This window comes from Budorcas taxicolor, chromosome 8 (genome assembly GCF_023091745.1).
Source record: "Budorcas taxicolor isolate Tak-1 chromosome 8, Takin1.1, whole genome shotgun sequence".
Classification (NCBI taxonomy): domain Eukaryota; kingdom Metazoa; phylum Chordata; class Mammalia; order Artiodactyla; family Bovidae; genus Budorcas; species Budorcas taxicolor.
Window position 1 is genome coordinate 93,846,453 of NC_068917.1, and position 20,152 is coordinate 93,866,604.

General features: G+C 38.9%; 1 protein-coding gene and 1 long non-coding RNA gene across 6 annotated transcripts in view; both read right to left on the minus strand.

The window, feature by feature from the left end:
- The window catches only part of PGAP4 (post-GPI attachment to proteins GalNAc transferase 4), a 65,338-nt gene that overhangs the window by 21,770 nt on the left and 23,416 nt on the right, over window positions 1-20,152 (minus strand). For 2 of the 5 annotated variants that reach the window (XR_008199812.1, XR_008199811.1), the window contains exons 4-5: window positions 19,515-19,550; window positions 14,481-14,572 (exon numbers count right to left, since the gene is read on the minus strand). The exons of the other annotated variants lie outside the window; for them this stretch is intronic. The gene's annotated coding sequence lies outside the window, so the exon portion shown is untranslated. Of the gene's footprint in view, window positions 1-14,480; window positions 14,573-19,514; window positions 19,551-20,152 lie in introns of those variants that run through there. 5 annotated transcript variants of the gene reach the window in all.
- Window positions 210-3,232, minus strand: LOC128052237 (uncharacterized). Its single transcript, XR_008199813.1, has 3 exons — window positions 3,206-3,232; window positions 1,871-1,975; window positions 210-219 (listed from the first exon to the last, which is right to left on the minus strand). It is a non-coding gene; the product is annotated as an uncharacterized LOC128052237 (long non-coding RNA).

Below are 20,152 nucleotides of genomic sequence, written 5' to 3' on the forward strand. Positions count from 1 at the left end.
AACAACGTGGGCGCCGCGTTGAGATGAGAGGCAATCGTTGCGTGGTCCTGTTCTCCCCCTCCTCCCCCGCCGCCCTTCTTCCCTGTGACTGTGCCCGTGAAACAGAATCGGAAACCACCAGGGAAGAATTAACAAAGGACAAGCGTTCCTTTGGATTCGGATGATGTAAATTCATTTTCTTGAGCTAGGCGTGACCAGGACAGATGGTGGTTCTGTGAGCTAATCATGCCAGGAAGAAAAGCAAGGGAAGATATGGATGATTCTGAACTTTAAGTTAGTATATATTTTTTTTTTTTATATATAGACTTCCACCTCCTTTAAACTGGGTGTAAAAATCTGCCCACATAGGGTTGACCTTCCTCCACATTCCTTCTGTTAAACCCAGGAAGAGTAATATTTTAAGTTCAGTGTGTATCAATGGAATTTTCCTCTTGGCCAAGTAGGGAGTCTAGGCCAAATTAGAACTACAAATCCATTAACATACAGACTGCACTCCAGGCACGTATGTAAGGGGCTTCCAGGTGGTGCTAGTGGTAAAGAATCTGCCTGTCAATGAAAAAGAGGTAAGAGTTCTATCCCTGGGTAAGGAAGATCCCCTGGAGGAGGGTACAGCAACCCACTCTGGGGGGCTACAGTGCCTGGGGTTGCAAAGAGTTCAACAGGATAAAGCGAGTTACCATACTTGCATCCATTTAAAATGAACAAAACCGTTTTTGTATTTGCTTCCATACCTGTGGTTCTAGGCTGAGTAAAGATTGGGCTATTTAGGCCCACCGCTTCCTCAACTTCACCAGGAACAGTGCCAGAGGCCAGGAGGGGCTGTGCTTCACATTCAAGAAAGACCTCAAATTTCCTTTACATGTTATCTCTACATGAGTTACACAACAGTTATTTCGTTGCATATGTGTTCAAAACATTAATTTGCTGAATGTATGCATTCAAATTACACCACAGATTTGGTCACTCTAGCTCTGCCATTTCTACATTTTCAGTATATTTACTGGAACCTTAAAATTAGGGAAATAGCCTGGGTCTTTCTTGGGCACCGACAGCCAACATCCTACACCTACCTTGATTGTTTATATACATAATAAAGGAATATAAACTTGGACTCAAGTCCCCTAATTATTTATCAAACGATCACCTGAAAGAAATATTAGGAAGAGATTCTTTGATGAATATGTAGTCTATCTAGTGTGATGATATCAGAGGTACACTGCACAGCCAGTCTTTGCTTCTGGAGTTGTTCTGGGTAAATAGCATTAGTGTGCTTTCCATGTAATGCCATGTGACTTGCCTGAGGGCCATCATCAAAAGTAGTTCTGTGTAACTCACTCTCTGGTTATCGTCCAATAAAATCTCATCACAGACTGTGTTCATTATGAAGTTCAGACAGAAATTCTTGTCTGATCTGAGACCTAAGAATATTTAGTTCTTCTCCTGAGCAATGAGTTTAATTTTATCTTATAATGTTCTGAAGTTGCTCAACTAGCTAGGTTTCCATTTCTCATGGCCTGTTAGTTCATTCACAGACACATTTTTGATCTACCCATACAAAGTGGCAGACCACTGTGGTTAGTTAAATCTAATTTGTTTACTACTTCTTTTCAGTTTTATCTCTGGGCTTTTGTTTTTGGTATTTGGTTTTTTTTTTTATTTTGGTTTTTAATATTTTAGTTCTTAATCCAGGTGTATTTTATTTTTGTGAATGGTATTAGGCAGGGATGTAAATATATTTTTCCCCAAATAGTAAATTGTGAGCCGTGCATGTTCTTAAATTGCAAATAACAGATTCTACTTGTCTTAACTTGAGTTGCAATAAAAATAGCACAGGTTGAATAGCTTAAATAGCAACAAATATTTTCCTCACAGTTTCGGAGGCTGAGAAGTCCAAAATAAAGGTAGATGCAGGCAGATCCAAGGTCTGCAGAGGACCCACTTCCTGGTTTGCAGATGAGTATCTTCTCATTGCATTCTGACATGGCAGACAGCAGAGAGGTGAAAGAAGCTCTCTCCTGTCTTTTTATAAAGGCATTAATCCTGTTCCTTGAAGGCTCTACCCTTAAGACCTAATCACCTCCCAGGGTCCCCACCTCCTAAGACTGTCACACTGAAGGTTAGGATTTCAACATTTGGATTCTGGGTAATTCACAGACCTCTGAGAGAGCCAGAGAACTAGACTTTGTAGGCCACACAGCCTAGAACAAGACAAGCATGGTCAATACATCCAGAAGAAATACTTGACCACACCACAGGATAGTTCTGGCAAAAAACAAAACCAAACAAAAAACGAGCAAATGAAAAACTTGAAAAAAAAAAAAGATTCAGTGGGACACTTGCAACTCTGACATGGTGGTCTGAAAGAGCAAATATTTTTGATGCCACACTCGCCAGACGGGTCTCTCTGAATATGCCCCCTTCTACATCATGGTTCCCTTCTACCTCAGATGTCAGTGGTGGGAGGAGTAATAGAATCAAAGTCATATGCCTGATTTATGGATTCTCTCAGAAAAGCAGGACTTGCTTATGTTGTGAGACATAATTAGAATGTCAGAAGGGTATTCAAAAGATATCAGGCAGCCATAACGCAGAGTTCCACTACAGTAATCAGTTATCTCAATACTGTCTCTAAAACAGTTCAGCATTCTTTTGAAATACTGCCCATAAAACATTGATTAATACATAGATGTATCCACAGCATTAACACACACACAAATGTATTATGCTTTCTATTTTTCCGTTGATGCATTTTTGTTTATCTTGTATTACTCAACACTGTTTTAATTATTATAGCTTATGATACATTTAAATATCTAAAAGAAAATATCCCTACAATCTTCAGAGATTTCTTGCCTCTTCTTACCTTTTAATTTTCCAAACAAACTTTAGACTGGTTTCATGAAATCCTCAATTTGGCATCCTGACTGCAATTATACTAACGTTATAAACAAATAGGGAAGTAATTGGTGGTTGTTAAAGTTTACCATAAAGAAAAGCAATATACCACTCCATTTACCCCTTAATTTTTGTAATTCACTAAATTTTCTAACTTCTTTTGATAATTGGAACTTTGCATTTTCTGTTCAGTTGATCCTAGGAATTTTTGTTGTTGTTTCTATCAGTGGAACATTTTTCATTATATTTTAACTTATTAATGGTATTAGAAAATCTATATATTATAGAAAAGTTTTCTTTAGTAACTCACCTCCTTTTTGACATCCATAACTAGTTCTAATTGTTTTCCAGTTGATTGTCTTTCCTTGAAAAAAATCTAAAATAAGAGAAATTATATTGTGTAGAAATAATTCACAATTGTTATATTCATTTTCAGCTTCTTACTTTTACTTTGGTTATGATTTACAGAAAAAGGCTAAAATTTTGTGTAAATAGTATGCTTCTTATTATTTTTCATAGTGAAGTTATCAGTGTTTCATTAAGTGTAATATTGCTTTTTTAGTTTGATATGAGATATCCATTCTTTAAAAAATTATATATCTTAATCTGAATTAAAATGATAAAGAGAGAAAAACAAATATTATAAATGAACACATATATATGGAATCTAGAAAAATGGTACGTATGAACCTATTTGCAGGGCAAGAATGGAGACGCAGAGATCGAGAATGGACTTATGGACATAATGGGAGAAGGAGAAGATGGGGTGAATTCAGAGACTAGCAGTGACATACTGTACACTGCTATGTATAAAATAGATGGCTAGTGGGAAGCTGCTGAATAACACAGGGAGCCCAACCTGGCTGCTCTGTGAGGACCTAAAGGGGTGGAGTGGGAGGGAGGGAAGACTCAAGAGGGAGATAAATATATATAGTTATGACTGATTCACCTTGTTGTAGGGCAGAAACTAACACAACATGGTAAAGCAAGTATCCTCCAAATTAGAAATAATGATAAAGAACACTGAAGCAGATGCTTTCAGCAGCCTCTGGCCACAGGTCATCTGCAGGAGGTGCTGCCTGGGATGGATTAGTGACAAAGTTGTCATAGGCAACTTTGCCCGAGTGGGCACGGAGTGCAGGGCCAGGTCTTGTTTTTGTGGTGGTAGAGGCTTTCGCTGGGCCTGGCGGAATCAGGGCGAAGGGGCAATAAAAAGGGGCAAAGCGTGAAGAGATCCGTCATTCCACAGGGAGCACGCTGACCCTGAGCGCGTCCTGGAGCCCGCGCAAAGCTGGCTAAGTGGCCACTAGGCGGCGCACGAGGATGTGGTTACCCAGGAGGCGGCCCAGGATGGGGTGTTGGATTTCAGAGGCGGCAAGCACCACCACTTGTGTACTTCAGCAAATGGAGCCACTTGACTATTTGGCCTTGGAATCCAACGCATGTTGGCTTCTCAAGAGTCGAAAATATTTTCTTAATCAAATCTCAGATGGATGTGCAAGAAAAGAGGATGAGTAACGATATAATCCATGTGTCTCCAGGCAGCTTGCTAAAAAGTATAGCTCATGAAAGCAAGTGTTAGTTGCTCAGTTGTGTCCCACTGGGGTAACCATAATTCTAGGCACCAGCACAGTCAGCTGAATTAACCTTAGAAGTGCAATAAAATGTGTGACCATAGCAGAATATTAGAGGTAAAGAACAGAAGCTGGGAGAGATCCTTGGATATAGATATAAAATATATATAGATAAAATATAGATATGTACCATCTCACACTTCCAAAATAAACTGAAGATATGCAGGCACTTTTGAGTAATAGAAGAGTAGGGGTGTGTGGATGTAGTTAATTATCTAATAAGACATTAACAAAAGAAATGGAAAACCCCTTTGTACAAGTAAGATATAGAAGTGCCTCAGCACCACCCCTACCCCCATCTGATGGAAGGAAATTAAAAATCCTTTCCTGAAATAAGTTAACTTCATTTTAGGCTCCAAGTTTTTTCCACACATAATGTTTCAAATACAATATCTAACACACCTTAAAAGATAAGCAGACAAGTGAACTGAAAATATTTTAATTAAATAATGGAAATAATTTATATTAAAGATTTTCAGAGGCAAATGAAGTAGCACATTTTTTTACCTGAATTACTTTTATTAGAATAGCAGAAAGACTGCGCTAAAGGTAAAAAAAGAGAAGAAACCAGAATAAATCTAAAGAAAGGCTTTGAGTAGAAACAAATAAAACAAATAACTTCCCTGATAGCTTGGACAGTAAAGAATCTGCCTGCAATGCAGGAGGACTCAGGTTCGATCCCTGGGTCAGGAAGATCCCCTGGAGAGGGGATTGGCACTCCAGTATTCTTGCCTGGAGAAGTCCATGGACTGAGGAGTCTGGTGGGCTACAGTCCATGGCATCCCAAAGAGTTGGACACAACTGAGTGACTAACACAGAAACAAATGAAACAAGATAAGTTTATTCTTTGAAAAGACAAATGACAGACCTTCTGCCAAGATGATTGATTTTGCCTTCTCCTTGTCTTCATCAAAGTTAAGAATTTTCAAAAGGATATGAAAAAGACAAGGATATCAAGAAACTTCTGGCCCACATATTTGAAAGCCTAACTAAAATGGACAATTACTGGAATGATAACAAAATTGACTCAAGAAGAAATAGACCAACACAATTCTGTAAAGCAATTATTCTTCAATTAAAAATAAATAAATTTAAAATAAAGAAGAAATAGAAAAACCATTAAAGAAGTAGAAACTGAAGTTGCTCTTAGCACATGGAAAAAATTCAAGGGCCACAGTTTTATAGATTTGTTTTAACCATGGAACAAATGCTTCTGATTTTACTCAATACTATTCCAAACTGCAGAAAAAGTAGACACTTCCAACTTATTTATGAGACTCACAAGAGCCTGAAAGTAAAACCTAAAAAGATAGTATGAAAAATTAGTTAGTCTCTTTAGTGAGCGTATGGTGGTGTGTTGTGGGTGCTCAGTTGTGTTCAACATTTTGCGACCCCATGGACTCTGGCCCACTAAGCTCCTCTTTCCATAGCATTTCCCAAGCAAGAATACCGGAGTGGGTTGCCATTTCCTACCCCAGGGAATCTTCCCCACCCAGGGACTAAATGGATGTCTGTTAAGTCTCCTGCATTGGCAGGCATGTTCTTTACCACTAGAACCATCTGGGAAGCCCTTAGCGAAAACATAGATGGAAAAATTCTAAAGAATATCTTAGTCAGTTGAATACAGTAACTTATAAAAGTGAGTATGACATGGATTTATCACAGGGGTGCAACCGTACTTTATCATAAGAAGATACAATGATATAAGTAATTACATTATCAGATTACAGGGGGGGAAGTAATCATCTCATAGTGAAAAGGTGTTAGAAAAAACTGATTTTAATCAATAGAAAGAACTGTCTTTAACCTGATAAAAGTATCCATGGAAAACCCATATCCTAGTTAATGGTGAAATATTAGAAGCATTTTGTTTAGGATAAGGAATAAAGCAAGGGTATCCAGCATTACCACATCTGTTCAACATTGCCCTAGCCAATGAAATAAATGGTTTAAGACAAGAAAGAGAATAAAAAATATAAAGTTTAGAAATGAAGAAACAAAATTGTTCATTATTTGTAGGTGATAAGGTTATCTACCTGATGGAATAATTATTAGAATTAATCATAGTTTAGAAAGGTTGCGTGCGTGTACTCAGTCATGCCTGAATCTTCGAGGCCCCATGGACTGTAACACGCCAGGCTCTTCTGCCCATGGAATTCTCCAGGCAAGAACACTGGAGTGGGTTGCTATGCCCTCCTCCAGGGGATCTTCCTAACCCAGGGATCACACCTGTGTCTCTTGCATCTCCTGGATTGGCAGGCAGATTCTTTACCATAGGTACAAAATCAGTATATCGTTTCAAATACATCACAAACAGAAAATATATCTTTTGAAAAATAATTTTGAAAAGCATCAAACAATATAAAATAGAAATAAACCTAACAAATAGGTAAGATCTCTATGGGAAAGTTAGAAAACATTATAAATGAAAATGTTAAAACTTTAAATATAATTCAAAATTTAGTTTCTTAGCTACGCTAATCTCATTTTAAGTGCTTAATAGCCACATGTGACTAGTGGCTACAATATTGGGCCTTATGGTTATAAAAAACTAAGCAAGTTTAGCAAGTTTTAGTAGTTTGTTACAGAGAGAAGTATGATGTAGTGCTCAATATGACTTTCAAGCCTAAAAAATATATTATATACAATTATATTTAGTTAGAATTCTGTGAGGAAAAATGACAATAAACATGTTCTGAACAATCACATGTATTTTTCTTTAAAGAATGATGTGTATGTGCATGAGTCCTTAGTCATGTCCAACTCTTTGCAACTCCTAAGGACAGTATTCTGCCAGGCACCTCTGTCATAGAAGTATCTCGGCAAGAATTATCTGGAGGGGCTTGCCATTTCCTCCTCCAGGGGATCTTCCACACTCATGGATTGAACCCCTGTCTCTGTGTCGCCTGCATTGGCAAATGGATTCTTTACCACTGAGCCACCTGGAAAGCTTTAAAGAATGATGATGAATATTTACCATTATAGTATTTTAGAACCCTTTGTATGTATTTAAAACAGTGACCAATATTAAAGCACTGGATATTATATCCTTTGGAACTCTTTAAATTGTATGTTAATATAAAGTGCAAGAGTGTACATAGTTTCTGAAAATTATTTGTGGAAACACATGGGCACAGTTTGAAGACAACTACCTTAAGAGTAACTATGAATCTTTCTTCAGTGGAGATTATATATATATAATCTTTCACAAAATAAAAGCAAATATTGAATTATTATCAAAGTCTGATGTTTTTTAAAAAATGATTTATTATTGTTGGTATAGTGTAGATTTAAAAATCATTAATTACTTTTGTATCTTGTGTATCCCTGGATTGCTCCAGGGTCCTAGCAAGGTCGCAAAACCAAAAGCTATTAAAAATAATTCAGATTTTTTCACGTTTCTCAAGGGACATTAACGAAGATCAGGCTTATAACTACAGCAACACTTCTTTAAATATCCTTTTATTTTTATCTTATACCCATGAGCTTTAGAGTCACTGTCACAAACTCTCCATCTTCACTCTCCTCCAAAGCTCTCCCACACACCTCTCGAGACAGAAACTTCTCTGTCCCCCTTCCCTTGGGTGTGTGTGCTCAGCTGTTCAGCTGTGTCCAACTCGTTGCAACTCCATGGACTGTAACTTGCCAGGCTCTTCTGTCCATGGAATATTCCTTGTGCCCCTCCACATTTCTTCCCCACAGGAAACGGGAGTCAAAACGTCTGTTCTTGATCACCAGCTACAGGACTCTAGAAAATGGCTGGAGGACATAGGGGCTTTTTTCCTCTGTTTCTCAGTAATTCTTTACAGAATAGAGTGCTCGAAAAATGTGGTTGTTTTCACAGTCTGGCTGGTTTTCTTGAAAAATCCTCATGGAGAGTTCTTTAAGAATAAATGTTCAACTTTATTATTGGACTGAAATTTTCTTGGTTATGCTGCAGAATCATCAAATACAATGATGCAATATATTGCCTGTAGGAAGGGCACTCACACTTCGTATGAGACTGGGGGAGGGCGTTGCATATATATGTCATGTTATTATTTGTCCTCATAAGCAAATAAACTTGCCTTCTTGATGTACATATTTATCTTATGATTCTTGTTAAAATGTCTCATTCTGAGAGACAAATCTGTCCTGAGTCTGCAAACAAAATCCAGATTCTGATCCTGAGGGATTGTGGTTCAAACATTTGCTGGGAGAAATTTACTCTGTGAGGTCTGTAGTCTTGTTCCCTTAATCCCTGTGATAAACCCAGACATACCCACCTAGCTCAAAAAGTGCTTCTAAATAGTATTATCTGTAGAGTTGTGCATTTTGCTTTTCTCATGTACCATTGCACCTTGAGCATTTTCCTATAACATTGAATATTCTTTGAGAACACAATTTTAATGGGTATTTAATTTTTCCAGAATATGGATATATCTTTATTTATTTAACCAATTTTTCTGCTTTGGAAATCTGGGTTGTTTCTAATTTATCTGTCGTAATTATAAAAAGAGCTGCAGTGAATATCCTTATACTTAAAAGTTTTTTTTATACATTTCTGTTATTTCCTTAAGATAAATTCCTAGGACTGGAAATATTCAGAAAACGAAGATCATGATATCCGGTCCCATCACTTCATGGGAAATAGATAGGGAAACAGTGGAAACGGTGTCAGACTTTATTTTTTGGGGCTCCAGAATCACTGCAGATGGTGACTGCAGCCATGAAATTAAAAGACGCTTACTCCTTGGAAGAAAAGTTATGACCAACCTAGATAGCATATTCAAAAGCAGAGACATTACTTTGCCGACTAAGGTCCGTCTAGTCAAGCCTATGGTTTTTCCTGTGGTCATGTATGGATGTGAGAGTTGGACTGTGAAGAAGGCTGAGCGCCGAAGAATTGATGCTTTTGAACTGTGGTGTTGGAGAAGACTCTTGAGAGTCCCTTGGACTGCAAGGAGATCCAACCAGTCCATTCTGAAGGAGATCAACCCTGGGTTTTCTTTGGAAGGAATGATGCTAAAGCTGAAACTCCAGTACTCTGGCCACCTCATGTGAAGAGGTGACTCATTGGAAAAGACTCTGATGCTGGGAGGGATTGGGGGCAGGAGAAGGGGACAACAGAGGATGAGATGGCTGGATGGCATCACGGACTCGATGGACGTGAGTCTGAGTGAACTCTGGGAGATGGTGATGAAAAGGGAGGCCTGGCGTGCTGCGATTCATGGGGTCGCAAAGAGTCGGACACGACTGAGCGACTGAACTGAACTGGAAATATTAGAATCAAACTGGATGAATACTGTGGTCAACTTCACATTGTTTCCAATACCCATTTTCCTCTTCTTCTAAAATAACAAAGTATTAGCTGAGTAAAAGGCTGCTTGGCTAAAGATATTTCCCAGTCAGCCTCATAGCTAGATGTGGCTGTATGACTAAGTTCTGGCTGATGGAATTTGAGTTTAGTGATGAAGGCCCATAAAAGAATTGTGCTTCCAGGACTTTCCTGGTGGTCCAGTGGCTAAGATTACACATGCCCAGTGCAGGGGGCTCAAGTCTGATACCTGGTTAGCGAACTAGATCCCACATACTGCAATTAATACTTCTCATGCTGCAACTAAAAATCCTGCATGCCTCAATTAAGACCTAGTCCAGCCAAATAAATAAATGAATGTTAAGAAACAAAGAAAGAAAGAACTGTGCTTCACTTTCCTGGTCTTTCTCCAGCTCTTCACAGGCTGGAAGATGAAAGACACTGAAGCAGCCAAATTGAACCCACAAGTGGAAGTCATGTGTTGAAGACAGCAGCAGGGCCAGCTACAATTTGGGGGCCCAATGCAAAATGAAACTTCAAGCCTCTTGTTCAAAAAAAAAGGTGAGAGTATTGCCATTAAATATAGTAAAATTTATAGTTTTCTTGTCTTTCCATGCTCTTTCTTCCGGCATTTTTTTTGCTATTTAGTTTTCTGCTAAGTAAACTTAAAACTTAGATCATTAACATGAATTTTACCATTCATTGTACTGTGCAATTTCCATTTATAAATGCAAATATAAGAACATTTAACTCACGTGTAGAATCACCAAAATTACATGATTTGTATTTTGTAATTCATACAAGCATATATATCTCATTCTTATCAGAAGAGTATAAATGCTGCACAAAACTGATTTAAATGTTTTTGCTTCACTTCTTCATACATATTCTATCAACACTCTATCTTCAGGTTATTGATGAGTAAGGAAAGACTGAAAGGAAAAATACTTTCCCTGTTTTCCTAGGCTATCATTTTCAAGGTAAGTGACTTGTCAATACAGGGAAGTAACGCACGTAAGGAAAGATGTGAAGAGGTTCCTTGTTGTTTGTGTTTCTTAGAGTATTATTGTCTTCTTTCTGGATTAGTATTAAATTGTAGTTTAAATGGAGAGCATGTCCTCCCAGGACTCCCAGGACTGCCAGTTCCCTTCCTCACTTCCTTTCTTCAGTTCAGTCGTTCAGTCGCTCAGTCGTGTCCGACTCTTTGCGACCCCATGAATCGCAGCACGCCAGGCCTCCCTGTCCATCACCATCTCCTGGAGTTCACTCAAACTCAAGTCCATCGAGTCGGTGATGCCATCCAGCCATCTCATCCTCTGTCGTCCCCTTCTCCTCCTGCCCCCAATCCCTCCCAGCATCAGAGTCTTTTCCAATGAGTCAACTCTTCTCATGAGGTGGCCAAAGTACTGGAGTTTCAGCTTTAGCATCAGTCCTTCCGAAGAACATCTAGGGCTGATCTCCTTTAGAATGGACTGGTCCTTTCTTAGTCATCAACATAACATACTTGTACTCACTTAGAGTTTCTCGGAACGTCTCTGTGCTGTGGGTCCACTGGAATTCTGGGTTCATGAAGCACTGCCCACATGACACGCACACAGAGTGCGGGAATGGCAGACATGAACTGTGTCTTCCTCTGCTCACTTGCATGAGCAGTGACTTTACTTTTAAAAGTAAAAGTTCCCACTGGACTTTACTTTTAAAACACAAGTTCAAAGATAAAATTAGTAAGACTTTCAAGATAGTAACAGCAGCGCATTAAACCAAACTCTGGGCCCTTCTGAGCATGGGGCTCTGTAGAACTGCACAGATCAAATAGTCATTAAGCTAGACCTGGACTGCCTACCTGCTGGATGTTGAGACTGAAACACACTTCTACCCAGTTTAAACTGTTGCATTTGGGGGTCTTTTTGTTACACTTTGTACCCTGACTCATGCAAACACTTTTAGTTCTCAAAAATATCCCTTCCTATAATCTGGGGACTATGTATTATAATGAGTACTCTAAGCCATACTTTTAACATTTTTGAAAATGGAGCGAATATTATAATAAGTGTATTTTAATATATTTATTTTACTCTTTCCCCCTAAAAAAGTCATTAAAAGCTAGAGATTTAGTGTTTTATAATTGAGGACATTTTCAAATCAAAGGAAGAACCCCCCTCCCACCTCCCTCCCCACATGGGTGGGGGGTTCATGTTTGGGATCGCATGTACACCCGTGGTGGATTCATGTCAATGTATGGCAAAACCAATACAGTATTATAAAGTATAATAAAGTAAAAATAAAAAGTTTAAAAAAAATTAAATTAAATTAAAAAAAAACAAATCAAAGGAAGAGTATATTAATGTAACTCATCAATAGAACTTTAGATTCATAAAATATTTTAGCATTAAAGATCAGATGATCCAGAAGATTCTAAAGACTTAAAAAGATTTTTTTAAATTTTTTCCCTTAAACTGGTCATTTTGTGAAGCAAGTCTTTAGAGAGAGTATATATAGTTGTTGTTCAGTTGCTAAGTTGTGTCCGACCCTTTGCAACCCCATGGGCAGCATCACACCAGGCTCCCCTGTCCTTCATTCTCTCCTGGAGTTTGCTCAAATCCATGTCCACTGAAACTGTAAATAGACAGATAAAAGTGCAGTGGGATGATAGGCAACCCAGAACATCCACCCCTCCTCTCTGCTGACCAACAGTAAAAGGAACCTTTAGGGAGCAGTCTGAAACATAATGAAAAGACACCAAGCCAATTCTTTCATCTTTGGCTGGTGCAAAGCACTAAGCAAATCTTTTAAAAATAACTTTATTGAGATATAATTGGCTTATAATAAACCTCACATTTGTAAAGCATAACAGTTGATGTCTTGACATATTACATCCATATGTTTTCACACATATGAAAACATCACTGCAATCAAGATATTGAATGTATATTTACATTACCCCTGAAAGTTTATTTTTTAAATTTTATAAGCCCCACCCCATCTCCAGGCAAAACTTATTTGCTTCCTGTCACTATAGAGATTAGTTTGCATTTTCTAAAATTTTACATAAATAGCATCATTCAATAGGTACCAATTTTTTTTTGGCCTAGCTTCTTTCATTCAGCATAATTATTTTGAAATTCATCCATATCCATCCTTTTCATTGCTGAGTAGTATTTCATGTGCTGCTGATGGACATCTGAGTGGCTTCCAGTTTTTAACTACTGCAAAATAAAGCTCTGTAAGTGTTCATGTATAGGTCTTAAAGTAAATGTATGTTTTCACTTTTCTTGGAATACCTAGGAGTGGAATGGCTAGATCTGATCAAATAGTATGTATATGTAACTTTTCAAGAAACTTCCCACTTGTTCTTCAAAATGACTGTAGCATTTTATATTCCCAACATGAGTGTATGAGAGTCTAGTTGCTCTGTGTGCTCACCAACAGTTGGTGTAGTCACTTAAATGTTTTTTTAGCTATTGTATTGGCTGTATGATAGTATCTCATTGTAGTTTTAATTTGTATTTATCCAATGACTAATAATGTTAAGCATCTTTGTTGTGGTCGCCATCTTCTGTGGTGGGAGTATCTGTGCCACTACTTATAAATCTTTCAACTCTTTTAGTTTTTTTTTTCCTTGTAAACTTTACACTCCTTATAAAGTTTCTGCCATAATGAGAATGCTTTGAGGCAGTTTACACTCTTTGTCTATTCTAAAATTTTGTTGATAAAACTATTAGATAAATAGCACTATTAGTTAGAAACAAAGAAGATCCATGTTAAGAGAGAACTATCCAAATGAGCTGATATTTGTGGCATCCATAGAGATGATTCACATTTATTTAAGCTGGCAGAAGTGAAAGTGAGTGGGGAAATGATGGCATAGAATTGGGAGACAGTGGGAAAGGCTGAGAAGAATAAGCCAGGCAGGGCAAGATTGATTTTGCTCCATCCACAGTCTCTACTCCCACATGTGCCCCGAACTATTTATATCATGGTCAACTCTTTGCAGCCCTTCCCCCCACCTCCCAAATGTTTTTTTTTTTTTTTTCATTATTATGGATGAACCTTTGTTCCTTTATAGAAAATATGTTAAGAAGATGGGAAGCCTACTTCAGCAGAGGAAACTAGCTATAGGTCATCCTTTGTGGTAGGCTGCCAAGAATTCTCAACCATGGGCCACTGGATCAGAAACCCATATGTAAGCAAAAGAAAGTTTATCCATATGGCAGTGTTAACATCTAGCAAGTTTTGTATTTTTTAAAAAATGACTTCATACAAAGCACAGTAATAAGCCTAGAGTTTGACCTTGTCTCTCTAGCAAGCAGGTAGGGTGAGAACACTGACCTAGACTACTGAAGATAGTTTGTAATGGAGTGTAATGGGTGTGACTAGGGGTAAAGGATTGAAAGGGCCTGGGCAGAGGCAGAAGTGAAGATAACAATCACGGTGAACAGGAGAGAAGAGCTAGTTATGTTAAGAGGATGGAGTCTCTAAGCTGGTGTTCCCTCCTCTGCAATTACAGCCCCCTATTTCAGTGCATCAGAGAAGACGATGGCACCCCACTCCAGTACTCTTGCCTGGAAAATCCCATGAACGGAGGAGCCTGGTAGGCTGCAGTCCGTGGGGTCACGAAGAGTCGGACAGGACTGAGTGACTTCCCCTTTCACTTTTCACTTTCATGCCTTGGAGAAGGAAATGGCAACCCACTCCAGTGTTCTTGCCTGGAGAATCCCAGGGACAGGGGAGCCTGGTGGGCTGCCACCTATGGGGTCACACAGAGTAGGACACAACTGAAGTGACTTAGCAGCAGCAGCATTTCAGTCAGGATCTGCCTATTCTCTCTTCTACACATGGGCTCTGCATCAGTTGCCCCTGGTCTGTTCCAGACCTTTCCACCAACTCTGAGTAATGGAAATGATGGAAGCTTCTTTAGGATTCTAGGCCTAAACAGCATAATCTGATTTGGCTTGACAAAGATCTCTGTACTGGGAGACAATTGGGTGCCTATCAGGTCATAAAGCTTATTTTGGGATTTTCCTGGTGGTCCAGTGGTTAAGACTCTGCACTTCCACTGCAGGGGAGTGCAGGCTCAATACCTGGTCAGGGAACTAAGTTCCCACATGCCATGCAGCATGGCCAAAAAATGTTATTTTATTTTCCATTTGGTTATTGTTCTCATGGGCATATTCCTCAATTAGGAATCCCTGAAGAGGTTTGAGTGGTAGGATTTCAGCCCCTAAACTGTAACTAACATTTCCATAATTAATCCTCAAGAAAGTCCTCACCCAAGTGGGGCCCCCAAAATGCACAACAGTACCTGAGACAAAAGGACTACAAAGAGGGTCAAGGTGACAGGAAAATAAAGTGGAAAGAGACATGTATATATATAACCAAATCATTTTGCTGTATACCTGAAACTAACACAACATTGTTAATCAACTATACACCAATAGAAAATAAAATAAAAAATAATTTTAAAGGGGGAAAAAAAAAAAGAAAATGGAAACAGGCTCCTTTGAGCTTCATCTGTGTGTGGGTAGAGAAGAAATCATCATTCAGCCATCCACCTACCTCCCCATCCATCCATCTACTCATCAACACATTTCTGAGTTCTAGGCACCAAGCTGGGACATTACGATATAGCAGCAAACAAGTTGAACCCTGTCTGAGGGAGGATTAGGGGAAAAGGTGGGAGAATGTATGTGAATTTGTCATAAAAGAAAAAGAAGTTAGAATGAGAGATCTCACAGCAATGCCCCCACAATCTTAGACTTGTTGAAGCTCCTGTAGAAAGGGAAATTAGAATTAAACAGTGGAGCTTATACTCATGAGCTAATTTTGGAGACTCTGGGCATAAGATGTACTGATTTGCGGATCAGGTAACAAAACAGCATAGAACTGGAGAAGGGTCATTATTTCCATGTTTTCCAAGAATCCAGCAACTGACCTGTAAAGCAGATATTCCCAGCATTCACCAAAATCTGTTCTCTTCCCTTTTGTATATTGATATAGAAGACCTCTCGGCACTTTTTGAACCTCTTGCAGTTGAGTGGCTCAGGCCACATGCAGTCTGCAGCAGAGAGTACCATTCAGTCCTTTATCTGGTGAGTATCCCTGTAAGCCTGCTTGGTTGATCAGAGAGGTTTCCTGCTCCTAATGGAGCAGTTACAGGACTGTGAAGTCCTCAGTCTAAATTGCTAGGTTTCTATAAGCAAAATAGTTCCCCTAAAGGGTGCCCAGATCTTTATTAGATTTTGTGGTATTGAGAAATAAAACCCTTGTCATAGCAAGTCACTGACTGAGACATTGGCTTTTGTCCTTGCTATGCCAGTTTAGCCTAGCCTGGAAAACTGAGAGTTTGCTGAACACTAAGAAATAGTAACCTTAGCACAGGTATTGATGTTCCCAAAATGGTTATCATGAGCAGGGACAAGAGAGATGCCCTTTAGAGTTACTTTGTGGAGCCAGAATAGGAGAGGAAAGACGAGACAGATGCTCTGTGATGACTGTGGTTAGCAAACTGCTTTGAGAACACATAGTTGTAAGCTTTCTCCTTGGAGATTCTCAGAAATATTTGAGTGAGAATTTTGAGGGGTGGAGAAAAGTGTGTCAACAAAGGAAACTATGCATTATTTGATATTAAATGACTATATTAGTGTCACCAGGTGAGACCTGGTGTCTCTAGGTATTAATTGACTGAGTTGTGGGATATCCTGTGTTGGAGAGGGTTTGCAATTCCAGTTCTAGCTGGCAGAGCTGACTGCGTTCTTCTCTTTGTCCTTACTTCTTCCTTGAATAGTAAACTCCCAAACATTGTTCACATTACTAGAAATTTTGGGATCTTCCTGGGATTCATGTTGGACTTACCTCCAAACTTCCAAGGATGAGGTCTCTTGGTAAACATAATGTGATTTCAATTTCATTGTTTTCTCTTGAAACTGAGTACAAACAGGAAAACATTTCTAATACAGATGTATTAAGGTTTGCACGCCAAAGAAAGTTTCAGAAATTTATAACATGGTCCGTACTGTGTGTTAAAATTCATGCAACCACTTTACAAAACTGTGAATCTTGAAAAAAAATTCAAAGCTCTTCATGTGCCCTAAATCAATAATTTCAGGACAGTTCAACAACAGATTGAAAGCATAGTTTTCAGTAGTCAACGGCTAATCCCCATATCCAATTTGAGTTTAAATATCTATACTTCTTTGAAAGTAGCAAAAACAATCTTGTTTCCATGATGTTTCATGTACAATTGTTCAGGAAGAAAATGCAATCTTATGGGCCTCTAGGAATCGGAGAAGCTTCTCCAAGCCCTGTAATGCTTTTAACTAATTAATCCTATAATTAATCCTGTAGCACTGTATTTTTGAAAGGTCCCTATGACCTAACCATATGATTATACAGTTAAATAAATCTAATCTAAATAAATCTACATGTTGCTTTGATTTCTAAATACCATATAAAGTGGCACAATCAGGAAGAATACTAAACACTTTGATCACTTCCCCCCAGGGTCACTGTTCACATTTTGCCTATGAGCTATCCATATAGATCTACTTCCTTGCTGTCAAAGATCTCTTCTTGTTTGGATGGTGAGTAGAGCCCTTCAGGTCAAGAAAGACAGGGCCTCACACAAGCCACAAGGGAGTAAATTGTGGTTGGGCTTTTCTTGTTTATTTCCCTTTGCCTCTGATTGGTCTAGGAATGGGCCTATGGCCCATATCTGGCAGATGAAACAAAAGGAGAGGTCAGTTGGGAGACTTCCTGTAATTGTTCTTCCTGGAAAAAAAAAAAAAACCACCCACAGAAATTCACATGAAGAAAGCATTTTACCTCAGCCTTTCCTTTTTGCTTTGAATGTGGACTTGATCTTAGAAGCTGCAATAGACATGAAGTGGCAAAAGGTGGCAGAACAAGACAGAGGAGAGTCTGGATCCTTAATGACATCATTGCACTGCTGACTGACTTCTTAGGTGAGAAAATTTAACATCACTATTGCTTAAGGAAGGCTCTGGGAGACTGGATTCTGTTATTTGCTGGTGAATGCATCCTAATGCTACAATCATCCCAAGCTGAAACCAACCTGCAAAATTCACAACACAATTTCCAGACGTAAGTTAAAGAAAGTGAAAGTGTAGTGGCTCAGCCTTGTCGGACTTCGTGACCCCCATCGACTGTAGCCTGCCAGACTCCTCCACCCATGGGATTTACCAGGCAAGAATACTGGAGTGGGTTGCCATTTCCTTCTCCAGGGATCTTCCGACCCAAGGATCGAAGCTAGGTCTCCCAAAAAGCACCCCAAACATCTTTTTCAGAGAAGTAGAGTGATAATAGCATTTTTCCAGTTCATTTGAGCTGTCTGATCTTTGGCAAATAAAATCAGAATTTTCATTTGCAAACCAAACTTATTGTCAAGTGACTAGAAATTACTAGTGAATGCTTTCTAACTAGGAATTACATTTGCTGAAAACTCAGGTCTTTCTCTTATTGTTTTGTTATCCTGCTTTGTTTATTCATACGGGGGAATCCTTGGAGGTAAGGATTAGAGTTGCTGAAGAGTTATGAACCATGACTGTGAGTTAACAAATATCCCATTGTCTGTGGAAGAGCACTTTGATCAGCTAGCCTTACAGCCAGATTGACAACTTTGGCTAATATTGTTTCAATGTGAATCGACAGAAATTAATTTTAAAAGGAATGAGTGTCTTCAGGCTTCAGATCTACATGAAACTGATGAGGACAAGCAGAAGAAATTTTTGGCCCTCAGTTAAATATCCTTCATAGTTTAAAGAAGGATGCTTACTCTCTTGTGGTGGGTGAGAAAGTCACCCACTTAAGAGGGCAGGAAGCTCTAGGAAACTGGATTTAACGTGCAGTTAGCTGTGGAGAATATAAAACAGACTTTGCAAAAGAGACTCAAAGGCTACAAGCCTTGGCAAGGCAACGTTGGTTTTCACCTTGAGAGACTGAGGACAATTGTGACCCTCACAGTCCTCTTTATGTGAGGATCAACAAGCTTTGGCACCAAGATGAGATAGTAAAACATTTGGGGTGAGGTTGTGAGGTTTTCTTCCTCTTTTTTTGGCTGCATGACATGTGAATCTTAGTTCCTGACCAGTGATGGAACTCATGTCCACTGCAGTGAAAGCGCAGAGTGCTGGGGAAGTCCCTGGAGTGAGAGGTTTCCTTGATTCTTTTTTGAGGTAAGGGTAAGTTGTTGCCAATAAGGTGTGTCACCTCTGGGCAAGCAAAGTTCTTTCTTTGGAAGTCAATTTTATTCAGTTTCAGAAAAAAAGACCTCACATGAATTTGGATTAGAAAATAGGATATCAAGAGACTTGTTTTCCTAGAAATGCAAGAAAAAGAAATAACCCTTCAAGGATAATTTTCTGAATCTTCCTCTTACATCAAAAGATACATATCTTATCCCCACAGTACCTTTTCCAAGCGTCAACTCACCCTCCTTAAATTCCTTTTAGCTGGGACAAGCCAATTCCCTTCACCCACACCTCTCATTTTTTTCTGTAAATAAATATTTATGTAAAACATTTCCTTTGTTAGTTGGAGACTTCTTTGGTGGACCACGTTGTGCTCAGCAAAAGTGGTTGCAGAAGAGCTGAGGAAGTTGGAGTAACTTAGACCCCTGGCATTTTGGGGTGATTTATAGACAGTATCCTATAATCCCACCATCCCAGACTCACCTTACTATACTAGCTGCTCCCTTGGATGCCAAAGTCCTGAAAAGAAGAAAGCTGTCTTACTCACTCATCATTGTGTCTCTAGCACTAGGCATAGTCCCTGTCACGCTGTAGGTACTCAATAAATGCAAATTAATATGTGAGATATGATGGTGTCTTTTAAAAAACAAAATTACTTGTCTTAAAGGGCTCCTGAGATGCCATTCAGAATTTAATGTGTCTACCTTAGTGTGAGGACTATGTTTAAGTGTGACAATAAGGGGTTAATTTGGCTGAAACAGTTCTTTTCTTCCATTGGCTGGTGTTAACTGGTATCTGGAATCAAGATTGCCTGGAGAAATATCAATAACCTCAGACATGCAGATGACACCACCCTTATGGAAGAAAGTGAAGAACTAAAAAGCCTCTGGATGAAAGTGAAAAAGAAGAGTGAAAAAGTTGGCTTAAAACTTAACATTCACAAAACTAAGATCATGGCATCCAGTTCCATCACTTCATGGCAAATAGATGGGGAAACAATGGAAACAGTGAGAGACTATTTTGGGGGGGCTCCAAAATCACTGCAGATGGTGACTGCAGCCATGAAATTAAAAGACGCTTGTTCCTTGGAAAAAAAGTTATGACCAACCTAGACAGCATAT